This window comes from Protopterus annectens, chromosome 1.part1, assembly GCF_019279795.1.
Source record: "Protopterus annectens isolate FY-2018-M chromosome 1.part1, PAN1.0, whole genome shotgun sequence".
Taxonomy (NCBI): Eukaryota; Metazoa; Chordata; order Ceratodontiformes; family Protopteridae; genus Protopterus; species Protopterus annectens.
The window spans coordinates 1,828,957,656-1,828,970,896 of NC_056726.1; positions in this window are offsets into that span (position 1 = coordinate 1,828,957,656).

Sequence of the window (13,241 nt, forward strand, 5' to 3'; positions counted from 1 at the left end):
GTGGCCTGTCGAGCATGTCATTCCAAGCTGACAGGCATTGGATCCCCTTTGAATGACACCAATACTTAAGCCAATTGTTGAAATTGATCATCTTGTCTTCATATTGTGGCATCATTCTTGGTGAGGGTAAGATGCTACTCAAGGTCAGGGTCATCCCGGCCTGGGGCACATGCTCAGAGAGCTCCTCTATGTCTCTTTTCATGTAGTCCAGGGAGGTACATCTCAGGTCATTCACACCAGCATGGACAATGACTGAGTCATATTTGTACTTGCCTTGGAGTGACATGAGTGCTTGTGTTATGTGGCAGATCCTAGCGCCTGACAGGCAGCTCACCATGACCTTCTCCTTGTTCAGCCTGGTGAGCTGGACGTCAGTGTGCCTGACGATAGAGTCACCTATTACAAGTGTATCAGGTGTGTTGTTTAGCCTTAAGGGCTGTGACTGTTTGGCACACTGGCTTTGTGAGCTATGTGTTGAACATGTTTTGTTTTGGGGTAGCGGTTGCTTGGGTGTCTGCTTTGGAGGTCTCTGCTGCTTAGGCAGATTTTTATTTAGAGCCTCCGAGTATGTTTTTGTGTGTTTATGTGTTTGGTTTGCTGTCGTGGTAGGTCTATGTGAGACTGGAATTGTAGTGAGTGTGGTTTCCTTCTCATCCTGACAGGTTTCGCCAGTACTGAGTTGAGAGAGCTTAGCCTCCAGTTTGGCTATATGGTTGCATCTCTCACATGTGTTGGAATTTGTTGGGAGGAGGAGAGGGTTGTCTGTGTACATGAGATAGTTGTAACATTGCCTCAAGATTCCCAGATTCACCAGCTGGACCATAGAGGAGATTGACAACTGACCTTTGGACATGCTAGAATAGTATTGGGAATTCCTTTATAATTGAAAAAAAAAGGGTCAATGGGAAACAAGGTACTCAAGGGGAGTTTGTGAGGGTGTAGTGCTTTTAATTTTTTAGTGCTGACTTATATAATTGCTATAGTGAGCAAGTGCCAGGTAGCTTAAATGCAATGTGTTACAGGTAACTTAAATGCAAAAATGACAAACAGTAACTTTCTTTCAAGTGAAACAAGGAAATAAGTACAGTAAGCAATGCAGATGTCACTAGGGATCCACAGAAGTGCTGAAAAGCCGCATTTTAGGTGGAATTAGCATTTCAGGGAAATAACAAGCAAACAAGCATACAAACAAAGCTAGATTCAGCAGGCCTGGATCTAGTCTATGCTACAGCAAACAAGGTGTACCAATTCCAGTAAGAAACAGTTCAAATATGCAGGCACTATAAGCCTTTAACCAGAAATTCCCATCTCAGAAGGGCAGAGTCCAGCCTCTCCTCCCACAAGAGTGCAGACCACGAACCTTCTTAATGTAAAATAACTGGCCTGAAGCCCAAGTGCTTAAACCAGAACTAATACACTTTTACAATAACAGACACTGAGCCCTCAATCAGCAGTTCCCAACTTAGAAGGATGTAAGCTACCTGTCCTCCCACCACAGTGCAGGCCACAAACCTTCCTAATGTAAAACAACTGGTCTGAGTCCAAGTGCTTAATCCAAAAGACTTTGAATGATAGCTGCACTTTAATCAAGTTACTACCAAGCAGTAATAAATACAATTGAATACTTTAAAGAATGCCTGGATTAGTGCTCAAGTTATACAAACAAAACTAGATTCAGCAGGCCTGGATCTAGTCTATGCTACATCAAACAAGGTGTACCAATTTAGTAAGAAGCAGTACAAATATGCAGGCACTATAAACCTTTAACCAGAAATTCCCAGCTGAGAAGGGCAGACTCCAGCCTCTCCTCCCACAAGAGTGCAGACCACGAGCCCTCTTAATGTAAAATAACTGGCCTGAAGCCCAAGTGCTTAAACCAGAATTAATACACTTTTAGAATAACAAACACTGAGACCTCAATCAGCAGTTCCCAGCTTAGGAGGATGTAAGCTACCTGTCCTGCCACTACAGTGCAGAGCACAAACCTTCTTAATGTAAAACAACTGGTCTGAAGCCCAAGTGCTTAAACTAAAAGGCTTAGAGTTAGTTACACTAAGCAGTAATAAATACAATTGAGTACTTTTAAGATGACGCAAAAGCAAAATAAAGTAGGAAGAAACACAAATACAGTAAAAGCAGATACATTTTTTTTATTTTTTTTTTGAGTGAGCAAATGAGATGGGCCCAGGAGGAGTATCCAAGTGCTAATTTACAAGAGGGGCGGGCAGTTTCAAAGCCACCAAGATTAACACCAACACAAAAACAGAGAGGGTGGGTGGGGACCTACTGAAAAAACAATCAACTTCTAACTAGATATTGCTCAATGCAACACAAACAAATTGCTTTAAAAAGTGCAGATAAAAGTTACTTAGCTACACTTATGCATTTAAATTGATATCATGCAGGTCTTAACCGGCCAAAGCTCACAGTTTAAACCAAAGATAATTCACTGTACCACTTGTATAAGACAGAAACTGAATAACAATGAAGGAAACTACTACCCTACTGGAAACTACTACTCAAGTCTCAAGTTTCACATATCAGTCTTTGCTTATATTCTCTCCTGGTGGCAGCAAATCCCTAACTGTTTCCTGCCTCCACCTATCCATGAAAGTGGATGAAGATCTTCTATCTGCTCTTATCTTATAGTCAGAGATAAACATCAACAATGGAACACAACATTTGGGTGCTGTTTACTTTTAATGGAAGCACCTTCATCAGCACAACATATGTCTTTAAATATTTGGATCTTTCTATTCTCCTGAAAAAAGTGGAAAAATAGGCCTTAGCTCCTCCATGGACATAACCTTCCAGGTGTGTACTGGTTCTTCTCTCTCAGAAATGAGCGTCTTCTCTTCAGTTAAACTCCAAAGATTGTGCCTTTCTGAACAACTGTACATGATATCTAGATAAAGGCAAACATAACCATGTACTTTGACAATATCTTGATTTTATCTTTGAGGGAAACCATAACTAGCCTTCAGAGTAAATTACAAAAGAGCTTCTCTTTGGGACTGACTTGGTTAGAACAAATTATTTAGCAATCCTAGAAAATCTGCAGTCATTACTTCTGATGCTACTCAGGCCATGAAATATGTGGTCCCATCATTTTGAAAGTTTTTTTTTTTTTTGGAATACTGTAAGAAGTTTATCCAGCATAGGTGAGTTTGTAAATGTAACTCTTAACCAGTCCCTTCCTTTCAAACTTGGGTTGAAACCTCAGGTGACAAAGAACCCTTGCTAACTTAAACACTCCTACAGCATTTCAACTTTCTTACACCTGAAGCCATAAAGCTTCTTCACAAACTAAAATGCATCCTGAGTGTGGTTGCACTTAAGTCTGTGAACATCACTGTTCTTAGTCATTCTGAAATCAACAAGATCTGTAGGATTAGCTTCCAGGGAGACCACAAAAGGCCAATTAGCTACTAGCAAAGTGGAGAACCATTTCAATTCTCACCACCACCTTATTAACTTAGAAAACTGGCCCTCTTTCCATAAACACCTCTAGCTGCCCAATTGTAACTTATGAAGAAGGGTCTATCATACTTCTGAGACCACCTTTCAACCTTGTACTGGGTGAAAATGCTTCCTATAAAATAGCCGTGCCTACTGGAACTAAGTCCTGCTAAATATATATAATGGGCATGGATCAGCCAGCTTTCAGTCAAAACCTAAAAAAATACCTTAATGTGGAATAAAAATGCAAGTGATTTTGAGATGCAGTTTGATGCATAATCTTCATAGCTACCATTTAGTGTACTCCTGAGACTATTATTGCACCTTGCAGTCTTTTTTTTCATTCTTTTTTTTTTACCATGAGGATTTTTACTTATTACTGTCATGTCTGTAACTGTAGTGCCATTATTGAATACATGTCTTCAGCAAAACCAACAGGCTATTGGTTCTGCACAGGATTGGTGCTATAATCTTTCTGAGAAAAAGTGGTTGTCTTACTATGATACTATACTTAAGCAATAACCCACGCCTGGGAGTGGGTAATGATGGATTTACACATGGTTGGTGTGGTTTGGTCATGAGGGTGAAGCCCAAGTGACCAAACAAAGACAACCGTGGGTAAATCCAGCATTACCCACACCCAGAAGTGGGTTATTGCTATTATACAATGACATTATTTAAGACAAAAACATACTTACTTTTCTTAAATAATGGCATCGTATAATGCCTCCATGCTGCCCTTCCGCAGCTGTCTGGTATTCTGTGGCAGTTCTGATGTACTGTGCATGCATATGCTTCCACAGTACATCAGAGCTGTGTGTGGAAGCAACGGAGAAAGCAAGATCTCCTTTGCTTTTTAGAAAGTGTCTCGCTATGTTAATGGAGTTTAACATAGCGAGACAGCTTTAAAAAAAGCAACATAGATCTTCCTTTCTCCGTTGCTTTTTTTAAACCTGTCTCTCTATGTTCGTTTAACATAGCGAGACAGCTTTAAAAAAAGCAACAGAGAAAGGAAGATCTTCGCTGCTTTTTTTAAAGCTGTCTCGCTATGTTAAACTCTTTTAGCATAGCGAGACACTTTCTAAAAAGCAATGGCGATCTTGCATTCTCCGTTGCTGTAACAAAAGCAAAAAAAGACGACCGGACCTTTTTCCATTAGTATAAGTCTGATATACAATGTGCACGGTGACCAATCAGCATGTATGTTTTGGCATATTAATGGGGGTCGTTGTATAATACACAATAACGTTTCAGGCATTGGCCAAAATCCCTTGTTGTACATCATTTCTCACTGTACACCTTGTGATATAACTAATTCCTAATGACAGATCAGTTCAAGATGGGCTGGGACAGGAGTACTGAAGTGTTGTGGAAAAAACACCACATGACTATGACTTTGCTGCAAAGTGCGTGGTCTATATAACTTGTCTCGTTGTGAAAATTAAGGTACATGATTATACACCACTGATAAATTGTTGACATCTGGTCTATCAACATCTACAGTGATGTGACAGCAAATAATAAAAACAATAAAAAAAATCTTGAGAATACGTCTTCCATGCAGGTAACTGTATGCTTGCTTCCCAAACTTTTTGTAACTCTAAAGTCACTGCATGTTTTCAGAAAATGAAATTCCCAACTATAGCAAACTAGATCGATGTAATACTCTCTGGAATACTAGAAATACCAAAAATCTATAAATTCACTGTAAAAGAATATGCTTTCATTTTGAAATACACTGGTACTGGGTTTTTGCAGATAAATACAGAAACACAAAAAATCTAAAATAACTCATTTTTTAGGTATGCAGGGGTGGGGTTAGGATAAAAGAAAAAGTTCATACCAGAGTGCCAATGAGAGCATAAAATACCAGTGGCTGCCTGAATGATACCTCCAGTTCAGATGAAGGTGTCTGAGGAAGGTAGTGCTTGATATTCAGCAAGTATAGGAACAACAATAATACAAAAAGAGGGTCTTTGGCCAGGTCATCATATATAATGTTGTGACTGGAGACTCTTTCTTTCTTTGTTGTGGGAACCTGGCAGTATCTGTAAAATAGGAGATACAACAATCTTTGAATCTATGAATAATTGCATTTCATTTAACAAACATCTAAAAACTTAAGAGGTCAACACAGAAATTCGGAAGGTAAAAAAGTACAAAAATAATTCTTTGCTGGAAGAGGGCAATGCACCCATAACCTGTTATTTGGTGGCAAATCCCCATACCCCCAAATAAAATGTAGCTACATATATATATATATATATATATATATATATATATATATATATATATATATATATATATATATATATATATATATATATATATGGGTCCCCTTCATTTGAATGAATGAACTTTCAAAAATTCAAAATTCATATGGCCAAGACCATATGATCGAACATTTGAATATTCGATAATGTATAGTGGAGATCCCTATACAGTGCAGAACCGGGAGGTTTCCCTTTTTTGCACTGTAGTGCGATCTCGGAGTAGGAATATATAAGTTGCAGGGGGTGTGGGGGGCTTCAGGGGGGCTTGCCCCTCTGCTAAAAGCAGTTAGTGGTGTTTTTGTGTGTTTTACGTTGTTTGGGAGATGTTCGACATTTCAAAATGTCGATCATATGGTCTCGACCATATGAAAGTCGGCATGCTGAAATGTCGAACAATATATATATATATATATATATATATATATATATATATATATATATACGGGTCTACTTTTTCTTATGGAAAGATCATTCTTTCAAAAATAAAAAGAATGAGCCCAATTAAGCGAAATTGCACTTAAATGAAAGTGCACTTTCGTGACTACTGGTTCAACAAACCAGTAATATTAAAAAAAACAAAAAAAAAAAACCACTGCAGCAACGCTTCACGCTACAGTGGGGATAAGGGAATTTACCTGTTTCCCCACTGTAGTGCGATCTCGGTATTAGTATATATAAAGAAGCGGGGGTGTGGGGGTGCAAACATGACTTTGAAGTGTTGTTATTTTTTTTTAACATTACCAGTTTGTTGAACCAGTATTTGCGGAAGTGCACTTTTGTTTAAGTGCACTTTCACTTAATTATTGGGCTTGTACTTTTTCTTTTCAAAAAAAAAAAAAAATATATATATATATATATATATATATATATATATATATTATATTATATATAGGATCCGTACAGATCCCCAAACGGCAACATCACCGAAACAGATTCGGCTGGGCATACTTGCACGAAAGTGCTTTTCACCGAAGAAGCACTTTCGCATAAGTATGCCTGTTGCAGAGGTCATACTACAGTACGGATAAGGAAAAATTCCCTTTTCCCCACTGTAGTGTGACCTCAGAGTAAGAATATTTAAGTAGGGGGTGGGGGGGCGCATGGGGGGTGCAGGGGGGCTTGCACCCATCCAAAAATGTAAATTTAATGTTTTTTTGTTTTTTTTTTAACACACTTTAACAAAAGCACTTTTTCGGTGAAAGCGCTTTTGTTAAAGCGTGTTCAGTGATTGTGGATTCAGACTATTGAACTTTCGTTCAATAGTCCTAGATCCATATATACATATATATATATATATATATATATATATATATATATATATATATATATATGGGTCTACTTGAAAAGACTGAAAGCACATTTACCTGAAGAAGAAAAGACCGAGATGACATAATTGAATCTTCATTTAAACAATTCTTCACATAATCAATAATTTACCTAGGAAAAGAAAGTGGTCAGCCAACATTTGGAAGTTTGCCCTTTTCCCAACTATAGTGCAATCTCAGAGATGGTATAATTAGTTAGGGGGGATGTGTGGGAGGCAGAGTGCTTCTGTGTGGTTTCTTGCGATTGTTGGTTGACCACTTCCTTTCCCTGGGTAAATTGTCTGTTATGTGAAGAGTCATTTAAATGAAGATTTGATGATGCACAAACACTGTTGCCAGGAACCAATATTTCACACAGCCCGGTAGGAAGTAAAAGTTTAATGAAAAACTACTCCTTTTACACCACGAGAACAAGTTTGCAAAAACAAAATCACATGAAGTACTTTTCGTTTGGAAAGTGCCCAAACTTCTTCAGTATTGTACTTTGTTTCATTTTTGAAGATTCAATTATGTCATCTCTGTCTTTGCGTCTTCTTTTCAAGTAGATCCATACATATATGTGTGTGTGTGTGTGTGTGTGTGTGTGTGTGTGTGTGTGTGTGTGTGTGTGTGCGTGCGTGTGCATATAAAATATATAAAATATACACACACACATCATCAGCCACGATTCTTTCATTATCTGGTGCCACTGAAACTCCATTCACTATTCATTTCCTCGTATTATAATCAAGGCTTTTTGTATATCAATTAAACTTCTAGTTTCTAGTACAAAAAATATTAAAAATGCTAGATGAGGTCAACAACATTTATTCCCAGCTTGGTGATCACTGATATCCTATCATGGCAGAGAAGATTAAGGGTGTATGTGTTTTGTGTGTGTGCGTGTGTGTGTGTGTGTGTGTGTGTGTGTGTGTGTGCATATAAAATATATAAAATATACACACACACACACACACACACACACACACACACATGAATAGCAGGTGTGTATGCTTGTGTTTGCAACTGTGTTTATATGTGTGTGTTTTTTATTCTGCTGTGTTTAAAGGTCTACAAATATGTTTCTGTCTCTTATTTTGTACATTATCTATGCAATTCATAACTGATGAGGTAAACGTATTGAATGCACTATTGAATGAGGATGTACATCTGAATTATTCTGAAATCACTGTTTTGGACCAAAGTCATGTGATAACCGCAATGATGTCACGGCACTCTCCATTGTTCTCCTTAGCAATGTTTAATTTGCAAATTATTGTATAGCTGGATTAAATGCAAATGATTATAGATGCTATAATGATATAATAAATGAGATATTATAAAAGCAGTATTTTAGCTAAGAATCTGACCATGTTGCATATCATTTATGTTCTTGATCAAATATACAGCTTGAATACAAAAAAGTGCAGATTTGGACAAATATACATAACTCATATATAGTGCAGAGTACATCATTATGGTAAATCTTAGAAGATAATAATTTCTGCATGCCGTACTATATAATCCATCCTCAGAGTAGCCTACAGCTGACTTAAAAAATCGGCATCATTTTGCAAAACCCGGTTATATATTTTATTAAAATGTTCAGACTTGGATGAAAAAGAATACTTCTGTGATATCACTGATATTTTTAATTCTTTTTTATTTGTATACATGCAATAGGAATATTCCATAAAGAAGTCTTATGCATCCAGGAACACATCTTTTTGATCAGACTCATTTAAACAAACCACCAAGACACTAGCTTGGAAAAATTCCTGCTTTAATGTAAAGACACTGGAAAGCATGTAAGTATTTTCCTTTTATACTTTAGGAAGAGGATAAGGCATATGTACTAATGCTGCCTGGTGTAATATTACAGAAATATCCATAACCTAGGTAGATAACAGAGCATGGGCAGTGATTCCACAGTTCCCCTAACTAAAGAAACAAAGTCAGAATATATGCCAACTTTATGGAAAAATAAATCAGAAAAAATCTAATCAGAAATGTATTAAAATGAGAATACAATGTGATAGAGCCCTGAAAATATATTAGCATTTTGTATGGAGCCAAAATGTTGTCTAATAATTCTTTTTGGAGCTCTATTATCCAGATTTTGGAGTAAGTATATAACTATGATGCATTTTGTCTAGATTCTGGATATTAGCAATGGTTCATAACAATATCATGTACCATAAAAGCATGTCAATTTGAGAAAGAATGTTTCAGTAATCAAAAATCTCCAGAGGTGTATTGTTACTAACTTGCAGGCTGATTTAATAAAACCTTTCACTTGATACTCTGCTTATGACTGCATTCTCTCTGTGACATACAGCCAAGATGGTACCATAATGTGACGACCTGCAGACCAGGGTCTAAAATAGTATGATCTGAGAATTAGCCTGGCAACCGATATCACCAGAGCATTTGGAAAACCATACGGACTTAGGATACACCTGTAAAATTACATTCAGTGGAAGTGCAATAAACAGTCCTCTCTCCTGTACATTCCTACATCAGAAAGATACACAAGTACAGAGAAAATGCACATGCAGATACACTAACTTATGCTAAAGTAATATGCATACAGTGGAATGGTGCATCTTTACCCTTTAGCAATCTACAGCTCAGCTTACAGTGTGATTGGCTCATTAAAGATGGAGATATATGAGCAGAGAACTGCACTGGTTACACACCTGCAGGTTGGCCGTTAGTTACGCAACCAGGACATGAAGCTCCAGATCTTCTCTGAAATCAGGAAAATACATACAGATGTTAACTGTTAACAGTATCAGTTTCTCCAGATTCTCTAATACATACAGATGTTTACTGTTAACAGTATCAGTTTTTCCAGATTCTCTAATCTTGATTTTTTTTTTCTCCAGGTAATTTGATGTAGCATCCCCTTCGGCATTCATTGTTTCTCAGTTTTCTTTTGGATCTGCTGTTGTGTCAGTCACAATCATGTAATAATATGCTAGGTCTGCTATAAATGACCCTTTCATAAAAAGTACAAACAACAAAGATCATTTCCATATGTAAACATTTCAAATGAGCACCACTGTCCAACTTAACGGACAATAAATGTCTTCAATGAATTCAAAACAAAAACCATAATTTATTCTACAGAACTGTGGGACTATCACATCCTTTCATTGAGAAGCACAATGCTCAACAATCACTGTATTTTGATGATCCCCCAGAAAAACGTTTGTGACTTGCATGTCTACATGCATTTATACATACAAGCACTAACAACTTGACACATGCCTTATTTATAAAGATACCCGTCAGTGTTCTTACATATTACAGTATGCACTGATGTCTTTTCAGCAAGTCTAGTAACACCATTTTTACACTGAATATCAAAACATTCATTAATAACATTAACAACAGAACCTCTGCAGTTAGATATTAACATGCAGGAGTTCATAAACAGCCAAAATACCAGTAAGAATAAAATGTATTTCTGGTTATGATCTTACTGATTACTATCCACAGGTGCTGATGTATATATTTTAAACAGATTAAGGGGTTTTACAAAATAAACAGGAATCCACAGCAGAACAAAAGAATAAGGGTCCAACACATAGTCTGTCTGTCAAGGACTGTCAGTAAAAATAAACATTATACCTACATTAAGCATAAATCTCACTGGTTACCACTGTTAATCATGCAATAATACCATTTAAGGTGAACATTACAGGGACAGATCAGCCTGTATACTCCTGTAAGGTCTGTTACTTCTGTATGACACCCAACCTGGAGGGCGTTATTGCACTTAGAAAATGGGTTATCTATAAAATTATATTTAAAATGTTTGTTGTTACAAAATATATTTATTTATGCCCTTAATCTCTAATTTTCCTCTAATTTCTCTTCTGTCAGAACTAAATACTCTTACCTTTCTGTCCTCCTTCCCTTTTGTTGCACCACTCTCAATTTTTCTGTCATGTTACTGCGCTATCAGTCATGCCAACTCAAATCAGACTTGTATTGTAGTACGTCTCACCCTCACAGACTAAGATCGTCCTCCCCTGAGTAACTCCTACTTCTTTGATTGCGTCACAGTCTTACCATTTTCAATTATTTATTTTATTTATTTATTTCCAGTTTGATTACCAGGGAAGTCCACTGGGCCGAAATGACCCATTTTCAGTGGAGGCCCAGGAAGAAATGCTCCAAGATGCATTATACAGTTTAGATACAAGTGATACTAAAGTATAAAAGATGGCATTATGTAGAACAGTTACAAATAAATGCATTCGATATCATGCATAGTTAACAAAATTCATTGTGAGTGAAGTTAAGGGTTATACAGTTTCATTTGAGGAAACACTCATGTATTAGGTGTGGAAACAGTTTACATACAAACATTTAAGAAAATGTGGATACACTTTACATACACACATTTAAAGTAGAATGTTATTTACAATATTTACAAGGTTGAGTCATGTGAGAGTAGCTATAGGAGTTGTCGAGAACTTAGACAGACTGATAGGAAGATAACTATGAGAGTTATAGAGAGCTTAGGAACCAAAGAGAGAACCCCCTGGGGGCATATACTTAGCATGGATTAGGTAGGGTGATCTATACACTAAAAACTTATCCTATACTAATTCTGTTCCTTACAAGTACCTAAATAACTTCCACATCAAAGCCATATAAAACAGTTTAAAGTATCGTACCTGCAATGCATTATAGTTTATTCACAATATTGTATACCTCTCAACCTCCCATCTACAAAATGAGGAACACTAGCCATCATAATGTGGAACAAATGGGCAAAATGTGGAGCACTTACTAATGGCTTACTAACAACTTCAACGAGGAAGGTCATAGGATAGTTAAAATATGTTGATTTTACTTATAAAAAAGATCTTTTAATGATTTAATATGATTCCTTTCTATTTACAATGGATATCAGTTAAAAAAATCCTATCACTGAATGTGTGACAGACCCTTTCAATGTGGAACTTTGGGGAACATGAACTTTTTAAGACCCCAGATGAGGTACGTTCCTTGTAACGAGATACACTTGAGAGGTATGGTATGCATAATACTGTCTAAATAATAATTCTTTACATCTTTTTCTGACATGAAAATCTACTAGCACAGTATAAAACAATGTAACATAATGTTGTAGAAAGTTTTCTTGTATCCTTGTGCTAATATATTGTGCTGGAGCTTTTCTCCTCGAGCCTTCTCTGAAAATGGGTACTGCCCAGTTGGACCTTCCTTGTTAACAAAAACAAATGAGTAAATAAATAAATACATAACTAAATGTTTGATATAAAATACACCCTGTATCTGACCTGTAATGCTGTCCTAGCAGCCACTATAAATAAGAATATTTCTGTATTATATAAAATCAAGTACAGCCGCGGTGGTATGGCGGTAGCATTGTTACCTCACAGCAAGAGGTTCTCCCGTTCAATTCTCAGTGTGGCTTGGGAGTGCCATCTGCATGGAGTCTGCATGTCCTCTCTGCAGTTGGGTAGCATTCGAAAGACATGCGTGCGTAAATGGACGTGCCTTTGTTGAAGGTTGGGCGTCAAGCTGGCACCTCGGCGTTTTGTAAAAATCTACTGCCAATCATTAGTGGACCAGAGTTCTGCTGTGGCGACCCCTTACCAGGAAAAAGCCGAAAGACAAACAACAACAACAACTGTATTATATAAAATCAATCAATCCACAAACAAATAAGTAAATAAAAACATTGCAAAACTTAAGTTTTTGTGTTTCCTTTGTTTGCTGATTGCCTCCCACCCCAACCGCTGTCTTAATTATAAATGCAATGTGCACATTTTTTCTGGGAAATTGATATTTGAAGATCCATGTATTTTGCACCATTCCAGATGCAGTTCCAGTAAATATAATCATGTTACCATGGACAGAATGAATGCAATACACTGGATTGTAATTTAATCATAATCAGACAATTATGTGTTCGTAACATGGATGGCAAGAAATTTAAGAGGTAAATATTAGCATCATGGTATCCATGTCAGTAATATTTAATGGGTCTATATTAGAACATCGACTTTTTAAAACATCGAATGTTCTAATATCAACCCCTATTCAGTGAATGCTGAAAATATCGAACATGCAGAACAGCAAATTTTTTCCCAGGGAAAAAATTTGCTGTTCCGACACACATACACACAACACAAGCACACCAAACAAACAGCAATCCACACAC